Genomic DNA, 22,438 nt, shown 5'->3' with positions numbered 1-22,438 from the left:
CCAACATTCACAGCGCCACGTTCAGTCTCGCCGAGGGGAGCGAAGCAGTTCTGGGTGGAGAACTGAAAGACCGAAGGGGAAGAAGTCATCGCCAGAGGCCTGGCTCACATCCTCTGCTGTGAATGCACCCAGGGTCTGTGGTGCCCTGGCGCCGGAGTGAATGACATCTGAGAAGATTGCGTCCTGGGTGCACAGGGCCTTTGCAGAGAAACACACAGAGTAGAAGTTGTGGGACTGTTAGCAGGGCACTGTATACATATCCCAGACTTGTGAGCATCAGCCCGGGAGGTTTCCAGCATGGCTGTCTGCCATCTCAGCTGGGCCTGCCTCACCTCCAGGTCACAAATCTGCTTCTCCATGGCCTCCAGCTCAAGCTGCACTGAATTCAGCTTGAACGTGTCCTCACCTGCACTCATAGGTAGACATACATCCGCCATCAAAGCAAGTGAGTAAACAGTGAGTAAACCAATGTTCATGTGTATGAATAGAGTATAAGCAATGCAAGCTGGAATAGCAGAAGCAGAAGCTCATAGCCCAAGTTGCTTGAAGTCCAGTGTTAAATTTCCACAGTCTGTGACTGATTTGGGGTGCAGTGACATCTGTTTTTTTTTTCACTGCACCCATTTACCAATAAAATTTGGAGCACTTCATGCTTCCTTCTGCTGACCAGCTTTTTGAAGATGCTGATTTAATTTTTTTTTTCCAGCAGGATTTGGCACCTACTGCCAAAAGCACCAAAAGTTGCATGGTGTTGGTGTGCTTGACTGGCCAGCAAACCGACCAGACCTGAACCCCATAGAGATTCGTTAAAATTTGACAAAATTGGGTTTTGCTTAATAATTGTAAAGTTTTAAATGAAGAGCTTTGATTTGCAGAAGATCTGAGATGTTTTGATACTCTTACTTGTGGATGTGTTAATTGTGTATAGTGTTTTGACAAAATGAGCTTTGTCTAAGCAATAAAACTAATAGCCATGAACTTAGAAAACAAAATATATCCTATATATCCTATACTGTCTAGGCAAAAGAGGGTTCTGATTCTAAATTCTTATTTTGTCCATAAACTTTAATGATTATTATATAATAACTGGCTAGATCATAATGCAAAATTACACCATTATGAAAGGGAAGAAGAAGAACAGTGCACCAGTTACTGGAAATCCTAATTTGGTCTGAAACACAATATCAATTCACCATCAGCTCTGCTGTATTTGCTTTGTTTCACTGAGCTTTCATTTATTTATTCACCTGTCACAAACACATCTCATATTCCATTAATTCAAAGCTTGATGGATCTGTGCCCACTGAGTGGAGACTCATGGAAGTTTATGCTAATGAATGTCTGGTAATTATCTCAGCCCCCTAATGCATCTGTGTGCAAAGGCATCTGGGAACAATGTCCCTTCCAGGAAGCTATTGAGAGCGTCTGAGGAAACAATTAAAGATGAATAATGATGTTTGTCTTGACATAAAAATGTCTAAGTGTTGATTTCTCAGCAGGCAATCCAATATTGCATTAGATTCTGACATATCCATTGTCTAAATTTTGAATCTGTCTGTAAGCCACAAGAAAGCAACCAACCACTACCCCACACACGCATATCACCCCCCATATTTGTTTTGCTGTGAATTGTGGGGGCTTTCCATAAACTTCTGTTACTTATATACTGACCAAAGGATATATTTGAGAAAACCTGTTTGCATTGATTTATGGCAATTAGTAAGTGTCAAATTATGAATACAGCATAATTTATAATTAACAAATAAAAGTTTTTTTTTTATTGCCTACCAATACTTAAAGTATTATTTTCTAAACTCTTAACACAGCAACACACCTACATCACACAGTTGGCTGAAAAGTAAAATTTCTTGCCAAAACCACATTTTGTTAACAGACTCTACATTTCAAAATGCTGAATATGCTTTTCCACATATACTAACTCTACCAAAACACAGCAAACCTGTTTCAAAATTGTTTGATTCATTGAAAACCTTAGCACTAGCTTCTATCCAACAGAAGCGCAATCATAGCACAGTAACAGTCAAATTACTAAAAGTTGATGGCTTTACATAAACCGCATAACTTGCCATGTTTCAATTCCACCTGCATATAATAGACAATATAATAAAAAATGTATTCCGACATAAATGGCCTTCGGTTACTATGCAAGCTTATTTCCGTCAAAGAGTAATAAAGTAAAAACGGTAATTGTGAAATTTTTACAGTATCTCACAATTGGATTTGTGAGTTTACATCAAATTCACAACTACAAGAAAAAAGTACATCAGGAAAAACATTTGCAGCTTTTTTATTGGTCTTCACAAAGATCACAAGCATTTTTGTACCATTTTCAAAACACAACAAACAAAACTCTGTGAACTGTAAAATAGTCAATTGCACATCTTATGTCCTCAATTAACCCCAAATTGATATCTGATGAGTTAGTAATCCACTCAACACAGAAAAGGCCAATTTCCTAATTGTTCACACAGCTGTCTTAATTACAACAACTACATAAGGGGAAGAGAAAAACAACAAAGAACACGAATGAGGAGAAAAGACAATAAAAAAGAGGAAGAATGAGCAGTGGAAAAGTGAGAGGTGGGGGACAGGGTAGAGGGAGAAGAAGAGGAAGACAAGATGGAGAAAAAAAATAAGAGCTGAGGATGTAGGAGCAAGAGAAAGAAGAGCTGATGTTGTAGGAAAAGGAGAAGATAGAGGAGTAGAGGGAGAATAGATGGATGGATTGGAGGGCAATGGTATAGTGTAAAGCGAGTAGAAAATATAAGAAGAGATGGACAGAGAGGAAGATGAGCGCAAGGTGTAAGAGGAGGGAACTATTCTACTTCAGAGTAAGTATTTATATAATTTTACTTCTACAATGAGTCTATGTAGTCTTGTTTGACATGGGTCTAGTTTTCTACAGTAAATGTAACTGATGCAGTATGTGGTCTGGTATTGTCGTGTTCGAAAATGCAAGGTCTTCCCTGAAAGAGATGACGTCTGGATGGGAGCATATGTTGTTCTAAAACTTGCAAATACCTTTCAGCATTGATGGTGCCTTTCCAGATGTGTAAGCTGCCCATGCAAGCTGCCCATTCCACACACACTCATACAACCCCATACCATCAGAGATGCAGGCTGAGCGTTGATGACAACTTGGATTGACCTTGTCTTCTTTAGTCCAGATGACATGGTGTCCCAGTTTTCCAAAAATAACTTACAATTTTGATTTGTCTGACCACAGAACAGTTTTCCACTTTGCCACAGTCCATTTTAAATGATCCTTGGCCCAGAGAAAATGCCTGCACTTCTGGATCATGTTTACATGTTGCTTCTTTTTTGACCTGTAGAGTTTTAACCGCAACAGAGAATGGCACGGTGGATTGTGTTCACTGACAATGTTTTCTGGAAGTATTCCTGAGCCCATGTTGTGATTTCCATTAAAGTAGCATTCCTATATGTGATGCAGTGCTGTCTAAAGGCCCAAAGATCATCCAGTATGGTTTTCCGGCCTTGACCCTTAGGCACAGAGATTGTTCCAGATTATCTGAATCCTTGGATGATATTATGCACTGTAGATGATGATAACTTCAAACTCTTTGCAATTTTTCTCTGGGAAATTCCCTTCTGATATTGCTCCGCTATTTTTTGCTGCAGCATTGGGGGAATTGGTGATCCTCTGCCCATCTTAACTTCTGAGAGACACTGCCACTCTGAGAGGCTCTTTTTATACCCAATCATGTTGTCAATTGACCTAATAAGTTGCAAATTGGTCCTCCAGTTGTAATTTATATATGCATTTAACTTTTCTGGACTCTTATTGCTACCTTTCCCAACTTTTTTGGAATGTGAAATGACCCAATATTTTGCATAACATTTCAAAATGTCTTCCTTTCAACATTTTATGTTATCTATAGTGAATAAAATGTTTATGAGATTTGTAAATTATTCCATTATTTTTTTTTACTCACAATTTGTACAGTGACCCAACTTTTTTGGAATCGGGTTTGTAAGTCTTCAAGCGATGCAAGAGGCCTGTGGAGATATTGGGGTACAAGCATGTCAAGGATGGATACAGTATTCTAGGTATTTTTTCCCACGATGCTTGACTCATGAAAATATGAACGATAAAAATGCACAATCCAACACACGATTACTCTTTTCCCCTACCTCTTCTTCTCACTTTTTCTGATCCAACTGCTCTACCTCTTACAACTAGTCCTCTACCTCTCTGATTCTTTGTGTTGTTCGGCATCCACAAAACCAATTAAAATATGTATTTTTTACTTTATGTTGATGTAGTGGAAAGAGATTCAACATCTGACTATTCCTCCAACTGAGACTGGAATACACCATTTCTAAATATTTCAGTGATCTGTTACTTAAAAATGCTTATCAGTTGTTACAATATTTTATATAGAGATATTTTTTTCAATACTTTTGAGCTGCTGTTGTTGCAGAAGTAGAAGCTTTATACTATATTTAAAGTTTGTAAAATAAGGTCTTCATTTCTAAAATGTAAGCATTTTAGAACGATGGCAATTGACTGCATATTTTGTGAAAACAACATGAATTTTGTTAATGGTATGGTCACATCAGATGGATGTTGTACTAATTGTGTTTAGAGTTTTGAAAATGTGACTACAGATTGGATAAAGGGATGTGAGCTATAAGTTACGGATCATTCGGGAGACAGAGGAGTAACCGATGAAGTTGTTTATTTAGACACAAGCAGAGGAGCAGGAAGTGAGGAGTGGATGGGCGTTGGGATCCGTGCAGGGTGTGTAGTGACTTCTGGAAAGGTAGGTGAACCACACACACGCACTTAGGGGAATCGGTATCTTCGGAGGCAATCCTTGGAGAGAGAGTAGAAGAGGAGTTAGTCCTAATAGTAAGCATACAGGAATGATCTTGTCGCGAACATGACCGGACGATGACTGGGTGCGTGTGTGTGGCTGATGAGTGGATGATGAGGAGCAGGTGGTGATGACTAGTATTCCGGTGAGGGTGTGCGCTGTGATTGTGTGGAGGTGGAACCTGGCGTGTTTGTAACAGTACCCCCCTCCCCAGGGCCCACTCCTGAGTGCCGAGGACCCTGACGACGTGGTGGGTGTCCTCTTCCCCTCTGAGCTGGTCGGTTGGGGTGAATGGAATGGAAGGCATCCAGGCGGGATCCAAGATGTCGTTGCGTGGGACCTAGGAACGTTCCTCTGGACTGTATCCTTCCCAGTCCACTAGGTATTCCAGCTGCCCACCACGCCGCCAGGAGTCCAGGATGTCCTTGACTGTATAAGCTGCGCCGTCATCTAGGAGGAGAGGAGGGGGGGGGGGCTTCCGTCTCGCCAGGTTCTGTGGAGGGAGAAACAGAGGGATGGTGAGGTTTCAGGAGTGACACATGAAATGTAGGGTGAATCCGGTACTCAGGGGGGAGCTGGAGTTTGTAGGTGACCAGATTTATCTGCTGGGTGATGGTGAACGGGCCAATGAATCTGGGAATAAGCTTGCGGCAGGGTAGATGCAGGCAGATGTCCCGGGTAGACAGCCAGACCTTCTGACCGGGTTAATACTGGGGGGCCTCGGACCGGCGAAGGTCGGCTGTCGTCCTGCGTCTGTGAAGAGCCCATTGTAGCCGGTGATGAGCCGCATCCCAGACCCTCTCACTCTCCCGGAACCAGTAGTCGACTGCGGGAACATCCGAGGGCTCTCCTGACCAGGGGAATAGAGGTGGCTTTTAGCCGAGTACGCGCTGGAAGGGGGTGAGTCCGCTGGTTGGTTGGCGGAGGGAGTTCTGTGCGTACTCGGCCCACCCCAGGAATTGGTTCCAGGAGTTTTGGTGGCCGTGACAGAAGGTACGGAGGAAGCGTCCGATCTCCTGGACCTTCCTCTCCATCTGCCCGCTAGATTGTGGGTGATAGCCGGAGGACAGGGTGATGGCCACACCTAGGACGGAGTGAAACGCTCTCCATACCCGGTAGATGAACTGGGGACCCCGATCCGTCACGATGTCTTCTGGAATGCCGAAGTACCTGAAGACATGGTTAAACATCAGCTCTGCCGTTTCCATGGCAGTTGGTAGGCCCTTCAGAGGAAGAAGACAACAAGCTTTAGAAAATCTATCCACAATTTTTCCACAGTTTGCCAGATGGTAGATGGCGAGGACTCCTGGACATGGCGCAGCTGGTACATCCACTCACATACCTTCTGACATCCGAGGCCATGTTGGGCCACCAGAAACATTCCCGTAGCAATGAGAGGGTTTCATTGATCCCCGGATGACCAGTGCCAAGTGATGTATGGGTGGAGTGGATAAGTGGAGTGCGCCGTGTCCTGGGGATATACTGGTGTCCTGGTGGGCAACCCGGCGGGGTGTTGTTAGGAGGTTCGGCTGGAGGAAGAGTCCAAACTGACCAGGTGATAGGAGCGATTATGACCTTGTCCTGGATGATGGGTTCTGGGTTTTCTGACCTTTCTTCGGGTGCATAACATCTGGATAGAGCATCGGCCTTTACGTTCTTTGCCCCTGGGCTGTAGGAGATGGAAAACTGGAAGCGGGTGAAGAATAACGCCCAGCGGTATTCCAGGTATTCCAGGTTCTTGTGGTGAGAACTTGAAACGGATGTTTGGCTCCCTCCAGCCAATGTCTCCACTCCTCCAGGGCAAGTTTGATGGCAAGTAACCCCATTCCCGATGTCATAGTTTGCCTCCGCCGGGTTGAGTTTCCTGGAGAAGAAGGCACATGGATGGAGGTGGCTGGGATTCCCCTGCTGCTGTGAAAGGACCGCTCCCACTCCGGTGGTTGAGGCGTCCACTTCCACTACGAATGGTAGATCGGGGTCTGGATGTACAAGGAGTGGGGCGGTCGTGAAGGCTAGATTGAGGGCCTGGAAGGCCTCAGTGATGGCAGGAGTCCAAGACAGAGATTTGGGCTTCTGGCGGAGGAGGTTGTTTAGAGGGCTGGTGATTGTGCTAAAATTCTTAATGAATCGTCTATAAAAGTTGGCGAAGCCAAGGAATTGTTGCAGTTCCTTAATAGTGGTTGGAATGGGCCAGTCCCTGACTGTGATCACCTTCCCCTTGTCCATCCGGATTCCACTGCGGTCGATGGTATATTGCACTGAGGGTTGATGGAATGAACACTTCTCTGCTTTCAGATAGAGCTGGTAGTCCCTCAGGCATTGCAGGACCTCCGTGACGTGGCGCTGATGTTCTGCCAGGCTCCGGGAGTATATCAGGATGTCATCAATGTAAACTAGGACGAACTGGTGGAGGAAATCCCGGAGCACCTCATGCATGATATCCTGGAATACGGAGGGGGCGTTTACAAGCCCATACGGCATGACGCAGTACTCATAATGGCCAGTAGGGTGATGAAGGCGGTCTTCCACTCGTCCCCCTCATGTATCCGGATGAGGTTATACGCACTGTGGAGTTCCAACTTGGAGAATACAGTGGCACCACGGAGATGTTACAGGGCTGCTGAGACGAGGGGAAGTGGATACAAGAATTTCTGAGTTATCTTATTTAAGGCTCGATAATCAATGCATGGCCGTAAACCTCCATCTTTCTTGGCCACGAAGAAAAAGCTGGAGGCAGCAGGGGAGGTAGATGGGTGGATGTATCCTTGTGCCAGCGCCTCCTTGATGTAGTCCTCCATGGCCTTCTCCTCGGGAATGGATAGGGGATATATCCGTCCCCTTGGCACTGGTTCACCCGGCAGCAGATCTATTGCACAGTCCCACGGCCGGTGTGGAGGCAGCTTGGAGGCCCACTTAGGGCAGAAGACATCGTTGAAGGGGGCGTAGCACTGGGGAATGGAGATGGATTGGTTCTCGACAGGGCTTTCAATGGATGTAGAGTAAACAGGTAGCGGTTCAAGGGGATGTTCCAAGGGAACAGGGCAGCCGGAGATACATGACTGAAAGCAAGTTTCACCCCTCTTCAGGATTTCACCCACTCCAGTCTTCCAGGAGATCACAGGGTTATGCTGCTCCAACCATGGGTGCCCTAGGATTACGTCAGCGGTGGAGTCCTCCAGAACCAGCAGATGGATTTTCTCATGATGTAGTAGTCCTGTCTGGAGAGATATGGGACCCGACCAGTGACGTACATATTTTTTGCTTAATGGCCTGCCGGTGATTGTGTGGATCTGGTAATCTCTGTTGTGACACTTACTGCCACTGATGTATCTCTTCCAGTTTCCGCCCTCCTCGATTCTGGGTCAGCCGGCAATCATGGGTTCGTTGGCTGGTTCTGGGGAGCTGACGTTCTCTGGTCGGCAAAGTGGTGTGGAGGACTGCGCCTGGCCCTGGTGCTCTTCTAAGCAAGACTGCATACGAGTGGCGAAGCAGATGGACAGCTGGATGAATCGCTCGAGGCAGATGATATCCTTGTATGCAGCGAGATGCAAACGCACTCTGGGTTCCAGTCCTTGGCGGTAGGTTGTTAGCAAGGTTTGTTCGTTCCATCCACTGGAGGCTGCCAGGGTTCTGAACTGTAAGGCATATTCATTGACATACATTTTCCCTTGTTTTAAATTGTACAGTTTCTCACCTATCGAGGAGTCCCAGTCTGTTGGATACGAGAGCGGTTGCATCTCCAGGACCAGTGAACACTGAAGCAGGAAACCGCTGCATTCCTCCGCCGAACCAGAGTAGGGCGCCGGCCTGGCCATGGGACTGGCGTGCACGGCAGGTGAAGGAGGGATGATGGGATCGGCGGAAGTGCTCGCTGGTGGTGGGGATGCTGGTGCCGACATGAGTGTACGACGGAGTGCATCAACTAGGTCTTGGAAGGGATCCGTGAGGCTCATGCTTGTCTCTCGGTGCGGGTCCGGTCATCTGTTACGGATCACTCGGGAGACAGAGGAGTAACAGATGAAGTTGTTTATTTAGACACAAGCAGAGGAGCAGTAAGTGAGGAGTGGATGGGCGTTGGGATCCGTGCAGGGTAGGTAGTGACTTCTGGAAAGGTAGGTGAACCACACACACACACTTAGGGGAATCGGTATCTTTGGAGGCAATCCTTGGAGAGAGAGTAGAAGAGGAGTTAGTCCTAATAGTAAGCATACAGGAATGATCATGTCGCGAACGTGACCGGATGATGACTGGGTGCGTGTGTGTGGCTTATATGGTGCAGTGCTGATGAGTGGATGATGAGGAGCAGGTGGTGATGACTAGTATTCCGGTGAGGGTGTGCGCTGTGATTGTGTGGAGGTGGAACCTGGCGTGTTTGTAACACACTATATATATATATATATATATATATATATATATATATATATATATATATATATATTGGAAATGGGGAAAAAAGTGAATACAGTACAGTAGGTGCCCTGTTAAAATGGCAATGGTGAAAATTTATAGTTTATTTCTTTCAGTTACCAACAAGGATTTTAACAACCATACTGCACCACCTTTACTAACAAAAGAGGCAAAAAAAACTTGCTTTGTGAGGATATCTGTGTGAAACGTATTTACTTTATTTTAAATCTAAAAAAAAAAAAATACAGCCACATGGAACTATATTTGATCTGGACTGCCACTGCAAGGTCCTTACAGGTTTGTAGAGCAGTGCCTCAACAATTAGCAGTAAAATCTGAATGCATTAATGTCACTATTCCTGCTGAAAACACCAGCTTAGGTTCAGATTCAAACCACAGGTTTGTTTTGTTTTTGTTACTGTGACACTGTTATTGAATTACTGCAGCTGTTTATCTCGAAAGATTTTGCTATATTCTTGAGGTCTCTTAATGAACTCTGTGTGCTATTTCATTAACTGCCTCAATTTAGAAAGTTATCAGTAATTTCAGTTGATGGCAGAAACTACAGATTTGCTAAAAGAACAACAGATGGCCAATGAGCAGATCATTTCCATACAATTGACTGATATTCAAATGCAACACAACCTCTACCCTTCCTTTACTAGGCTGAATCAGAAATGTAAAAAAGTATTGTGGCAAATTCTCCTTCTGTAAAAAGAGTCACTTAAGGTTCCATAAGTAAGTGGAGGATGAATGAATGTGGAAATCGTAGCTCATCCAAACTCCCATTAGACGTCTCAGGGGAGCCATTAAAGACTCATGGAGGAATTGTTGAGGGACAGAGAGTGATAGAATAGCTCACCTTGAAGACGGCAAGCCAACTAATAGGGAAGGCGAATCAATTATTCCACAGAAAATCAGTGTGCGGGAAACACTAAAAGTAGAAGGTAATATGAAGTGAAAGAAAGCAGGTATAGGATACTGCTAAAAGGAAAAACAGCATTTTATTATAATGAAATATCTCACAAAATTCACCAGACACAAAAAAACAAGCGCTACAAATGAATAAAAGAATGCAATATTATGGTTAGAGGTTTCTTTCAGACAGAAACAACGGTTTTAAGTTAAAAACATCTTAATGATGGATTTGATTATTTTAAACACTTAAATTTTATGTGAAGCTTTTCACTTCAAAAGTATGGTAGCCATGAGAGCTCAACACACTGCAAATGAAAAAAAAAAAAAAAAAAAAAACATTTTTCAGGTGATTCAAGCCAAATGTATATTTTGTCCAATAAAAGGTGTATCATAAACAGGTATTCATATCAATTAAAATATTATTTGTTTAAACATATAGACTACAACCTCATGAAATATCTTGTAAATATTCCTCATAATCACATTGTACCAGATTTCAATAGCTGGTGCCATGTGATGCCTCAATGCTTGGAGTTAGGGTATAACCCCAGTTTAGAAAAAGCTTTCAAACTCAGGTTTGAATTTTCTAATACTTTGCATACTTTATGTATAATCCCTCCAATCCTATTGGAATAACTTTAAATCACATTGTAAAAAAGACACGATTACCTGTGGTTACAGCACACAATCCAATGAGAATGTGTCTGTTTCTTCTATTGCCCTTTTCTGGGAATAGTCATGGGAACAAAACCTCATTGAGACATTTCTAACCTGTAAAGAAGAGCAAGTGTACTCTTCTCTGAGACCTTGATTAAATAAAAGCAGAAAGTTTGAAGATGTGCCTCTGGAAGATATTCCTTCAACTGTTAACACCCTAATAGCATGTGTAACCATTGGGAATTTTGGATTAAGTCTTTTATCCACCCACAGATAGGAGAGTGAGGCGGGTGAGAGTGTCAAGGGATCTGCAAGAGTTTCAGAGCTGAAAATCTAGAATAAATTCAGGGTTCGGTTCGGGGACCCTGTAAAACATGGGGTGGGGGTTTGGGGGAGAGGGGGGATGCAAGAAAGTGCAGGAAGAAAGACAGTCAAGAAAGTACAGGAGTTTCTCTAAATGCACACTACAGTCCAGTACATTTTTTTAACTTGACAGACAAGGTTTCTATGAATTGTTAATGTATGGAAAAGTGCTGCTATGAGATAAATTAAAAAGAAGATTTGGTAACACTTTAAAGTCTTTATGTATAATGCATTTGAAATGGTTATTTGAGGGTATAAAGGATTATAATTATTCATAGTGTGGATTGTATTACTTATTTGCTTATATGCATAATAATGTCTTATTTCTTGTTGTACATACTGCAATTATAACTGAATTTAAAATGTATAATGTAACAATGAATTGCAGTTTAATAATGTATTAAATGTGGTTGTAATTTTTCATGAGATAAGGTGCATTCCAAGGCATAATTAATGTACTAAAACTACTTTTATAATACATTATAAAGCCTTTATATAAAGTGTTAGATTTTTAATTTTAATATTATTTATTTATACATTTTTTTCAGTGAGGAAAAAATGGGGTATACAGGTTTGGAACAATACAAGGGTTGTTGATAGTTGCTTACTATTCATTTCAGCACAATCATTCCTAAGACACATGACACCACAATTTTACACATCAGAACGTAAACACTAAGATGATCACTAGAATGTTTGCAACAAAAAATACCATTTAATATGATATTCTTTTATTTTATTGAAACAACATTCTCACTCAAAGCCCATAACCACATTTTCAAACATTAACTAAATATTCAGGAAGACGAAAATATGTATTAAAGTTGTTCATTCATCTTAATATAAAAGCAATTGCATTTCAAATGCATTTACTTAGTCAGCAGCTGGAATGTAAATATGATATCTTTCCATTACAAAAAATGCTGACTGTTTTGACATAATAATGATGATGATGATGATGATGATGATGATAATAATAATAATAATAATAATAATAATAATAATAATAATAATAATAATAATGTTTAAGTCTCTTTGTGACTTCTAATCAACATTATCTGGGTGGGGGTAAATAAAATTGTATTAGTTTGTATTTTTCTGTTTGATAGTGTTGACCCATACGGAGTTACAAGCAATAAATAAATACATACAAAATAAATGCATAAATAAATAAATAAAAAGTAAAAAAAATAAAATAAAGGAGAACGCATTAAAGATGTAAGCATGGATTCACCATTTGAGAAGATTCTTCTCTCACTGTTTTGCAAAGGTGCATTCCAAGGCATAATTAATGTACTAAAACCTATATAATACTTTGTAAGGGCTTTATATAAAGTCTTATAAAGTTGTATATGTATATACAATATATTTTTATGTATATATATCAAAATTTGAAATGTTAAAAGGGTTTTAGATTGTACCCAGCAGTGCCTAAGTGGTTCAAACCCGAATCCAACTGTTTGAACCATGTGTGTGCCATATCAACCCATTCTCACTCCAAAGGCGTCAAAAACCGAAGCATGGTCAAGCGCCCCTAGCGTCACTTTTATGACGCCAAATGTGCCTCTCGGCGTCGACTATCGAAGCACTACGACCTTCATTGCTTTCAGTGGGAAACTTTTGGCGTCAGAATTCGACACGAGGACATGAGATGTTTATCGCTATGAAATCACGTTCAAGAAGTCTCATTCAGCATACATCGCGCGATACTTGCTATCAGTTCCACAGTTTGGGTGAGTAGTCGTATATACGCTCTTTTAATGCCTTTTATCAAATGTATTCTGTCTTCTTTATTAATCAGATTAGTGCCATATGTTTAATCGCTGTATTATATCGGTCATCCGCGGCTGTCTTTGAGTTTCATTGCGTTTAAATAAATGAACACAGCTGCTAATTAGTGTGATTAAACTATATCTGTCACCTGACGTGCCATAGACCTTCGATCCGTTTTATATTATTATTAATTTCAGGATCAATGATGTAAGTTGTATTTGTAGTAAAATCATGGTAATCACGACACAATAGTAATAAATGAAATGTGAAGTTAAAACACAGTAAATGGGACATTAGTAACTGTAACTGTAGTTTTACTATGATATATTAATAATCAATACAACAATACAATAATCACCAAACCAGCTATGTTTGTATCACTGTAATGTTAGTGTTTTTATGTGCTTTTATATGACAGATATCACAGTAATCATGTGTTCTGTACCATGCTTTTAATACCTTTTAATGTGAATCCAAAAAAAAAAAAAAAATCAAATTAAAAATAAATAATAAAACTGAAAAATGTATTTTTCCATCTTGCAGTTCATTCATATCAGTTTATATATATATATATATATATATATATATATATATATATAAATATTTTGCTCACAGATCATTATTAACATTCTGTATATAATTCAATTTTATTTTCTCTCCCCTTTTTTATTATTTATATTTTTAGCTGAAAAGACGTAAAGGCAGTCAGCCCAGTGGTGTTTCTGGAGAGGGATTCCTTCAGAAATGGAGAAGACAGAAAGCTGCGGAGGCAGATATTTGCAGCAGGAAGTCTGTGATAGTTTGTCTCTTTTATCAAAAATTCCTGCTGTTATAATTTGTACAGCATTTGTTGTTTCTTAAACTGTTGCACTGTCCAAATACCCACACTTGCCATCTTTTCACTTGACCACTTGATTACTTATTTGAAGTCTTTCCTGTATTTGGCCTAGTGTTCGAGTGAGCATGATGACCACGAGTGTGTGTCGAACTTTTCATGACCTGATGACTGTGTTTCCCAATCCTGATCCTGGAGAACCCCAGCACTGCACGGTTTTGGCATCTCTCTTATCTGCCTTGGAGTCTTCACTGATGAGCTGATGAGTTGAATCAGGTGTGTTTGATCAGGGAGACATCTCAAATGTGCAGTGTTGGGGTTCTCCAGGACCAGGATTGGGAGCCACTGCCTTATGGGACACTTATGTGTTTAAAGAGATTTTTAATATCTAATTATCAATATTTCACATACTGTACTAAACACATCACAGTCTTAATAATCCAGTTTAACACTTGTATGATATTGTACAAGCCCCAGGACGGTCTCATCTGACACTATCAAAAGAATTCATATGACTATAGCTTGTTATTAATTACTTGCTTTCAATAATGGATTCATTTAACATTTAATTTTACAGCATCTTTACAGAGGCTGCTTTTATGGTCTAAACAAAACACAGTGTAATGTATAAGTTGAATGTAATGTAATATTTCTGTTTTACAGGATTGTTTGAGGATAACACTGCAGTTCTCCATCATGCACAAGGACTCACCTCGTTAACTCTTTATCCCCCACACACACAGATATGGTCCCTGGATCAGTGATTAGACTTTGCAGTGGTTTGATTTTTGCAGAAGATGTAACTTTGTTTTATTTATAAGCTCATAATGAATACATTACAGAACCAGTGATGAAAACAATAGTTAAAAATAGTATTTTTCGTATTGATAAAGCATTTTGTTCTCTTTTTCAAGCTTCATACAGTGAACTTTTTAGACTTTAATTAAGAGTTTTAGTAAAGGAGATATTCATACACAGTCATCCCCTAGCTCCAGTCATGAAGTGAATTCATGATGTTATTGTCAAAGCTAGCAGGTGTTTGTTTTCCTGAACACTTTCTCTGTCTTTCATTGTTCAGACAATCAGTGTTTATTTGATGCTGTGCTGATTGAGTTTTATAGATGATATTGCACACTTGACATGCATGTCTTCATGGTGTTTTTTTGTGAGTTTGAAACATTTACATTGTGTTGTATAACATTTTGGTCAATTTAATTTTTTTAATAAAATTGATCTTTTTCCAGTGTTCTCTGAAAGACATACTGTATTTACTGTTTTGTTTTTTAATAAAAGCATTTTCATTTGCATACTGAAAATAGTTAATGTTTACAACATAACTGCCTTTTTATTCTTTATGGTGGCAAAAACGAGCTTGGTGACAGAGGATGCAGTGTAGTAATTTGGGCATGTTGTCTTTAAATGAGTTTGACATATCAATAAATAATGGAAGATCCTTACAAAAATATGCATGTTTATTATGCTTTATGTATTTATTTGTTCATTCATTCATTTATTCATTTATAATTTCTGTTTTTATTCCTAGGGTTCAAATGGTAGAGAATGGTAAATCACAGAAACACAAATGTGAACAATTTTAACTTTAAAACACAATGTAATATACAATGTAAATTTTAGAAGCACGTCATTTGATTAGTAAATATATTTGTCTTTGGTCAAAAAAAAATATACAAATCTTAAAAATGTGTCATATTTAATGAGAGGAATCTATCTGTTGGATACAACTGCGACTGCTGGGCATGTGCACATCAATATTGCCCAATGTTTGTCAAGCTGAACAACGGAGGAAGGTGAAGACGTTAATAAAACAGAATCTAATAAGTAGCAAGCTTAATCTATTGTTAACCGAATCTATCCCTTCAGCCGAAAAACGAAAGACATCTGTCATACATGGATAAGGAAGTGTGACGCTGCTGCTCAGCTTAGATGCCATTGGCTATGACTTTTCAGGACAGTCTGTGGTTGGACTATCTTTTAACCCATATTAAACAGCGCATCATGTTAAAAAGTATGTTTTGCTCCTATCATCACATTAGTAATATATTAAGTCAACAATGAAGTGTTGCTATCTTGAGAAAAATGACATCTTTAGCGAGATCCTAATCCTAACCCTAAGCATAACTTCAATGAACTACAAAAACAGCCCCCTAGTGTTGCCTTTCTATAGATAGAACGACGGAGGCTTGTGGGTAATGTAGTTTAAAACTTTTTATTAACGAAACTAAATAAATTATTTATTTTAAGGTAAACTGGATATCTAAATATGTTTATTGTGCAAACCTCTATGATATATTTGAGAGGCAGGCTGAAATGTGGTATTTTACAGTGAGCAATATTTAAAATGCTTTTATGCCAGCTTTCCACTTATTTCTGAAAACTGAGCTCAACATTATTTTATCAGCATAGCATAAGTAATAATCCTGCCCATTTTCTCTTTGATATGTTAATTGGACTCTGATTTACAGCCATTTGAAATGTACAGTTTTGGGCTCTTCCGGGGGGTGCTACTGGGCCCCTGGGGGTAGCAGGGCAGTAAAACCTACATATATGTATTCTCCTCATCATGAACAACAAACTGAGCTGAGTCACATTTATATCTGACAGTTTTCACAGTCCTCTGTTTTCTATTATATTCATCATGGCTATTATACCTTTTGACAGGACATTGTGAGGCCATCTGATGAAACATGGAAAAATTATAAAGAAATGATTTAATAATGAAAATAATAGATTATTTCTTTGATTTTTGAAGTAAATGGCAAGAAATATAATGGATGAACCTGCAACAACTTGCCATTATCTATTCCCCACTGTAAAGCAGTAATCAAGGACAATGTATACACATTGTGATACTTCACTATTACACAAGGACAAATTCATGCAGTGCTAAGAATATTAATTTATATATATATATATATATATATATATATATATATATATATATATATATATATTAGCATTATATATAACTAATTAGCCGAAATCAGTGTAAAAATGTCCTCCTCACCCCCGTATCTTGCTCCTCAGGTGCTGGACATCATGTGCGTGCTCTTGGTTTTAATGCAGTACAAGATCCACGTTGATCATTCCTGCTACATTCTCAGTTATCCGTCAAGTGCTTGTAACAATAAAGCCCATGGCACCATCTTGTAATGCAGAATAATTAATCTTGTAACTCCCTGTATTTCACAAAAAATGTGCATATTTGTTACTAAAATATAAAAAAATTACTTTCTGGTGTACTGATGTCCCAGATGTTATTAATCCGATCAAAAATGTTCATGTCTTAAATAAAAAAATAATCCCAATAATTAATATGTCGTTTTTCCAAGTCTAAAATAAACACATATGAGCCTACCTAGTAAAATGATGTATTTACCAAGAATCTTCAGAACACAATATTCACCATTTTCATTTTATTGAAGCATAGACTATAAACTTGATAAAGTAGCATCAAGACAAATAAGATTCAATGAAAATAATTATCATCAAAGATACATTAACCTCATATATAAATCAGTTCACACAGATGAGTGATGAAATGTCCTTAAAAGTCACACAGTCCCATCCAGTCAACTGTGATACAGATCATGTGATACATATAAGACATGTGATACTGTTTCAGAAAATAATGATTCCCATCATCACATCTAAACTGGTTTCATCTCCCCATCATGATCTTCTTCTCTCGTGTCTGGAAACAGTTTGTGGTTGATGTCCAGCACTGATGAGGTGTAGCTTGTTCTCAGCCAGAGGATCTCTCAGTCCTAAGATCCCAGGCCTGGTCAAAGTGAAACAAACAATGCAGAAGAAGTTGTTTAATGGACAGAGAGCGCAGCTTATGTTCTGTGTGGTTTTAGCAGGGTGAGTAACTATGACCCTTGTAGTACTGTACACTTACCATTCTTCAAGCTGTTTTAAGATCTTTTGAGAAGCTTTTCTCTGAAGACAATTTACCACATCCTCTTCTTTCACTCCTTTCAAGAGCATCACTTGGTCAAAACCCCTCATTTGGCTGATGAGATCATCTGTACAAATAAAAATACTGCAATAAATATGTCATTCTGCAAGAATTAAGAAAAAGTTACAGAAGCAAAGGTCTTGCTCATGAGACATTAGCATGTGTAGTTCTCAGAGACTCTAGAATTCATCTGTTGTTGCAGTAAATGTGTTTTTTTCCTCTAGAATCTTTCTCCAAAGTTCCTGACTTCTCTCACAAATGTGTTTTAGTCTGTGCAGTGTAATGCCTGGCTTCAAACCAATCAACTATCAATTCACAATTAATAACATAACATTTACAAAACAATGAAATAATGTCAATTGGTGTTTATATCAACTAAACCAATTTCATGACACTTGTCTGCTAATAAAACAGGTGGTGTGTTTTTAAAAACATAATATTAAAAATGTCCAGTCACACTTTGCTAACATGCTGTAATTGTAATAGTATAAAACGAAATCAAGGCTAACATGACCAGTTCTGTGAGAGATCATCATAAAATGTTGTATAACATTGCTTCAACACACACATACCAGAGGACTTCTGTTTGTTTGAGCTCAAGATGGCCATCTTCATTCCTCATCCTGAGCAAATCATATCCTTGGTCTTCCTTCTCTTCTGTGAAACAAGATAATCTCTACTTACTCTCTGTGCAATTAATATTGCTCATTAAACATAATTAAGTTAATTTAAAGTAAGATTCAGACCAGAGCATTTTTGGAGTAAACAAATGTACCTGGGAAGAGCTGATCATGGCAAGATTCGCTGAGACTCAGTAATAGCTCTTTTAGGTTTTAGGAAGGTTTGTGAGGGTTGGCTCTTAAAATAGCTGTTGAGCTCGATATTTTAGACTTGAAAAAGAAGAACAGCATTATCTGGAAAAAATCCTGTAAGACAGAAGGAAGGACATATTATTAATTACGTGCAGCTTGTACATTACACCTCTGTAAAGATGCTGTATAATTAAATGTTAAATGAATCCATTATTGAAAGCAAGTAATTAATAACAAGCTATAGTCATATGAATTCTTTGATAGTGTCAGATGAGACAGTCCTGGGGCTTGTACAATATCATACAAGTGTTAAACTGGATTATTAAGACTGTGATGTGTTTAGGGATCATTTTTAAGACTTTGACCCTGTCCAGATACCCACACTTGCAGTCTTGGCCACTTGAGAGTGTGTGTCCCCGGTCTTAATAATGCCAAAGCACAGCGTCCTTAACACACACTAAACCTCTCCAATACTGCTCTGGAGCGCTATACAAAGCTTAGTGTATCCCATCATGCATCATGTTTTGGAATAAATCGTCAGACTTTTTGCCGAGATCTCACAAGAGGTCATGGAAAGCTGTCCAATGTACAGTATGTGAAATATTGATAATTAGATATTAAAAATCTCTTTAAACACATAAGTGTCCCATAAGGCAGTGGCTCCCAATCCTGGTCCTGGAGAACCCCAACACTGCACATTTGAGATGTCTCCCTGATCAAACACACCTGATTCAACTCATCAGCTCATCAGTGAAGACTCCAAGGCAGATAAGAGAGATGCCAAAACCGTGCAGTGCTGGGGTTCTCCAGGATCAGGATTGGGAAACACAGTCATCAGGTCATGAAAAGTTCGACACACACTCGTGGTCATCATGCTCACTCGAACACTAGGCCAAATACAGGAAAGACTTCAAATAAGTAATCAAGTGGTCAAGTGAAAAGATGGCAAGTGTGGGTATTTGGACAGTGCAACAGTTTAAGAAACAACAAATGCTGTACAAATTATAACAGCAGGAATTTTTGATAAAAGAGACAAACTATCACAGACTTACTGCTGCAAATATCTGCCTCCGCAGCTTTCTGTCTTCTCCATTTCTGAAGGAATCCCTCTCCAGAAACACCACTGGGCTGACTGCCTTTACGTCTTTTCAGCTAAAAATATAAATAATAAAAAAGGGGAGAGAAAATAAAATTGAATTATATACAGAATGTTAATAATGATCTGTGAGCAAAATATTTATATATATATATATATATATATATATATATATATATATATATATATATATAAATAAATATATATATATATATATATATATATATATATATATATATATATATATATATATATATATAAATAAATATAAACTGATATGAATGAACTGCAAGATGGAAAAATACATGTTTTATTATTTTTTTTTTAATTTGATTATTTTTTTTTTTTTTTTGGATTCACATTAAAAGGTATTAAAAGCATGGTACAGAACACATGATTACTGTGATATCTGTCATATAAAAGCACATAAAAACACTAACATTACAGTGATACAAACATAGCTGGTTTGGTGATTATTGTATTGTTGTATTGATTATTAATATATCATAGTAAAACTACAGTTACAGTTACTAATGTCCCATTTACTGTGTTTTAACTTCACATTTCATTTATTACTATTGTGTCGTGATTACCATGATTTTACTACAAATACAACTTACATCATTGATCCTGAAATTAATAATAATATAAAACGGATCGAAGGTCTATGGCACGTCAGGTGACAGATATAGTTTAATCACACTAATTAGCAGCTGTGTTCATTTATTTAAACGCAATGAAACTCAAAGACAGCCGCGGATGACCGATATAATACAGCGATTAAACATATGGCACTAATCTGATTAATAAAGAAGACAGAATACATTTGATAAAAGGCATTAAAAGAGCGTATATACGACTACTCACCCAAACTGTGGAACTGATAGCAAGTATCGCGCGATGTATGCTGAATGAGACTTCTTGAACGTGATTTCATAGCGATAAACATCTCATGTCCTCGTGTCGAATTCTGACGCCAAAAGTTTCCCACTGAAAGCAATGAAGGTCGTAGTGCTTCGATAGTCGACGCCGAGAGGCACATTTGGCGTCATAAAAGTGACGCTAGGGGCGCTTGACCATGCTTCGGTTTTTGACGCCTTTGGAGTGAGAATGGGTTGGCCATATGGTATCAAAATAGGCTTTTGTTACATTATTGTAAAGTAGTTTTGCAAAAGATCTCAGATGTTCTGATGCTTGTGTGTGTGGATTTGTTAACTGTGCGTAGTGTTTTGACAAAATAAACCGTGTTTTTAAAATTGTGTCTAAGCAATCATTAAAAAACTGTAACTCATTTTATTATTTTTACCTTTTTTTATTTTACGCACATAAGAAAAGGTGTACTAGTCAGACAAATGCATATTCTGTTGAATGCTACAGGGATTCAAGATAATTTTTTCAAATTATTTTGACATTTTTTAAATTGCTATTGTGACATTTAAGTGTAGTTGTCTACGTCTATCCATGACATCTTTTGAGTAAAAAAACATGGACATCAAAACATCCGCATAAAACCTATTACGCTCTGTATTCGGAATGAAATGTCAGCAACAAAAGGCGAACCACAATCGAACAAATAACCTTTTATGTGATGCCAGCTCAATATCGTGTTTGCATTCAACCTTTAATATGTACCCAATTTTTCTCCTTTATTGCAGTTTTTCTTCTCCCCAGACATTTGTCAAAAGAGATTTTATACCTTATATTGGAATTTTAGTTGGGTTTTTGCTTGATAAAAACATATATATTAAAATCATCATAAAATAAAAATGTACTTATTCAATATCCCTAATTCATTGTTGTACATTATTTAAAATAAAAATCTTATTAGAATAATAACATAATAGCTTTACACTTATGTTTTAGCATTTTGAACTTTACAGCAAGATTTTGGGTAAATCTAAAATTACAAGCCACAAATTTGTTTGATGTATTATTATGCATTAATAATGTAACATATTATGCTGACTTAGAAATCTTATTATTATGGACTGGCATGCTGTGTCTTCTGCTGATATTTTCATATGGTACAGTTGACAAAAAAAAAAAAAAAGTATGACCATTCACATCAAATCCCAAGAATTCTGCAGAACTGAAAGACTAGTGTAAAGATAAATTTCTCATTTGACTATATTCTTCAAGTTTTATTTACAGTTACAGGAAATATCTAATGGTGGTTATTACTGCCAAATGTCTCATAAACTTTTTTCCATACTTTGAATGTTCTATGCCATATTCAATAAAGAAATGAACATTTGTCATATTTGTCTGATATTCTTGTGTTTGCCTTTTGTTGTGAGTTAGTTGAAGATCAGACCAAAATGCCCATTTTATGCATAAATGCGGGTAAACATACTTTTTTCCTGCAACTGTATCTCACATGATTTGATATATCTCAGGCATCAAACACTTCAAGGTAGAGGCTGGTTTAAATTCAACATCAAAGATCCACTGATCTGATGGAAGTGTGCTAACACCAGGGCCGGGTGGAGTTTGTTGAGGTGTTTGATGTGGTCTCTAATAAAGTGAGCTTAGACATGTTTAAACCCTGGATGAGCTCAAACTTAGCTTTGAATTGAAGTGATTAATCAGGTCAAGGGCTTAGAGACTCCAAACTTTCCTTCATTTTCATTTTATTTATTTTTGTAAACCCTGATAAAACTTCATGCAGACATGCAGAGCTACCACTTATGTTTGCTTCCTGATTAAATCAACTCACTGAAAAATGTCAATACAAGCCTCA

At 38.4% G+C, this 22,438-nt stretch overlaps 2 long non-coding RNA genes across 2 annotated transcripts; both read right to left on the bottom strand.

The window, feature by feature from the left end:
- Positions 1 to 17,615: 17,615 nt before the first annotated feature.
- LOC128012818 (uncharacterized) lies at positions 17,616 to 18,686 on the bottom strand. The gene is made up of 3 exons (XR_008183190.1): positions 18,566 to 18,686; positions 18,363 to 18,447; positions 17,616 to 17,857 (listed from the first exon to the last, which is right to left on the bottom strand). It is a non-coding gene; the product is annotated as an uncharacterized LOC128012818 (long non-coding RNA).
- Positions 18,687 to 19,023: 337 nt separating this feature from the next.
- Positions 19,024 to 20,812, bottom strand: LOC128012819 (uncharacterized). The gene is made up of 3 exons (XR_008183191.1): positions 20,566 to 20,812; positions 19,655 to 19,754; positions 19,024 to 19,489 (listed from the first exon to the last, which is right to left on the bottom strand). It is a non-coding gene; the product is annotated as an uncharacterized LOC128012819 (long non-coding RNA).
- Between the last annotated feature and the right edge of the window lie 1,626 nt (positions 20,813 to 22,438).

Source organism: Carassius gibelio, chromosome B24 (genome assembly GCF_023724105.1).
Source record: "Carassius gibelio isolate Cgi1373 ecotype wild population from Czech Republic chromosome B24, carGib1.2-hapl.c, whole genome shotgun sequence".
NCBI classification, from domain to species: Eukaryota; Metazoa; Chordata; class Actinopteri; order Cypriniformes; family Cyprinidae; genus Carassius; species Carassius gibelio.
This window is presented reverse-complemented; position numbering and strand designations above follow the sequence as displayed.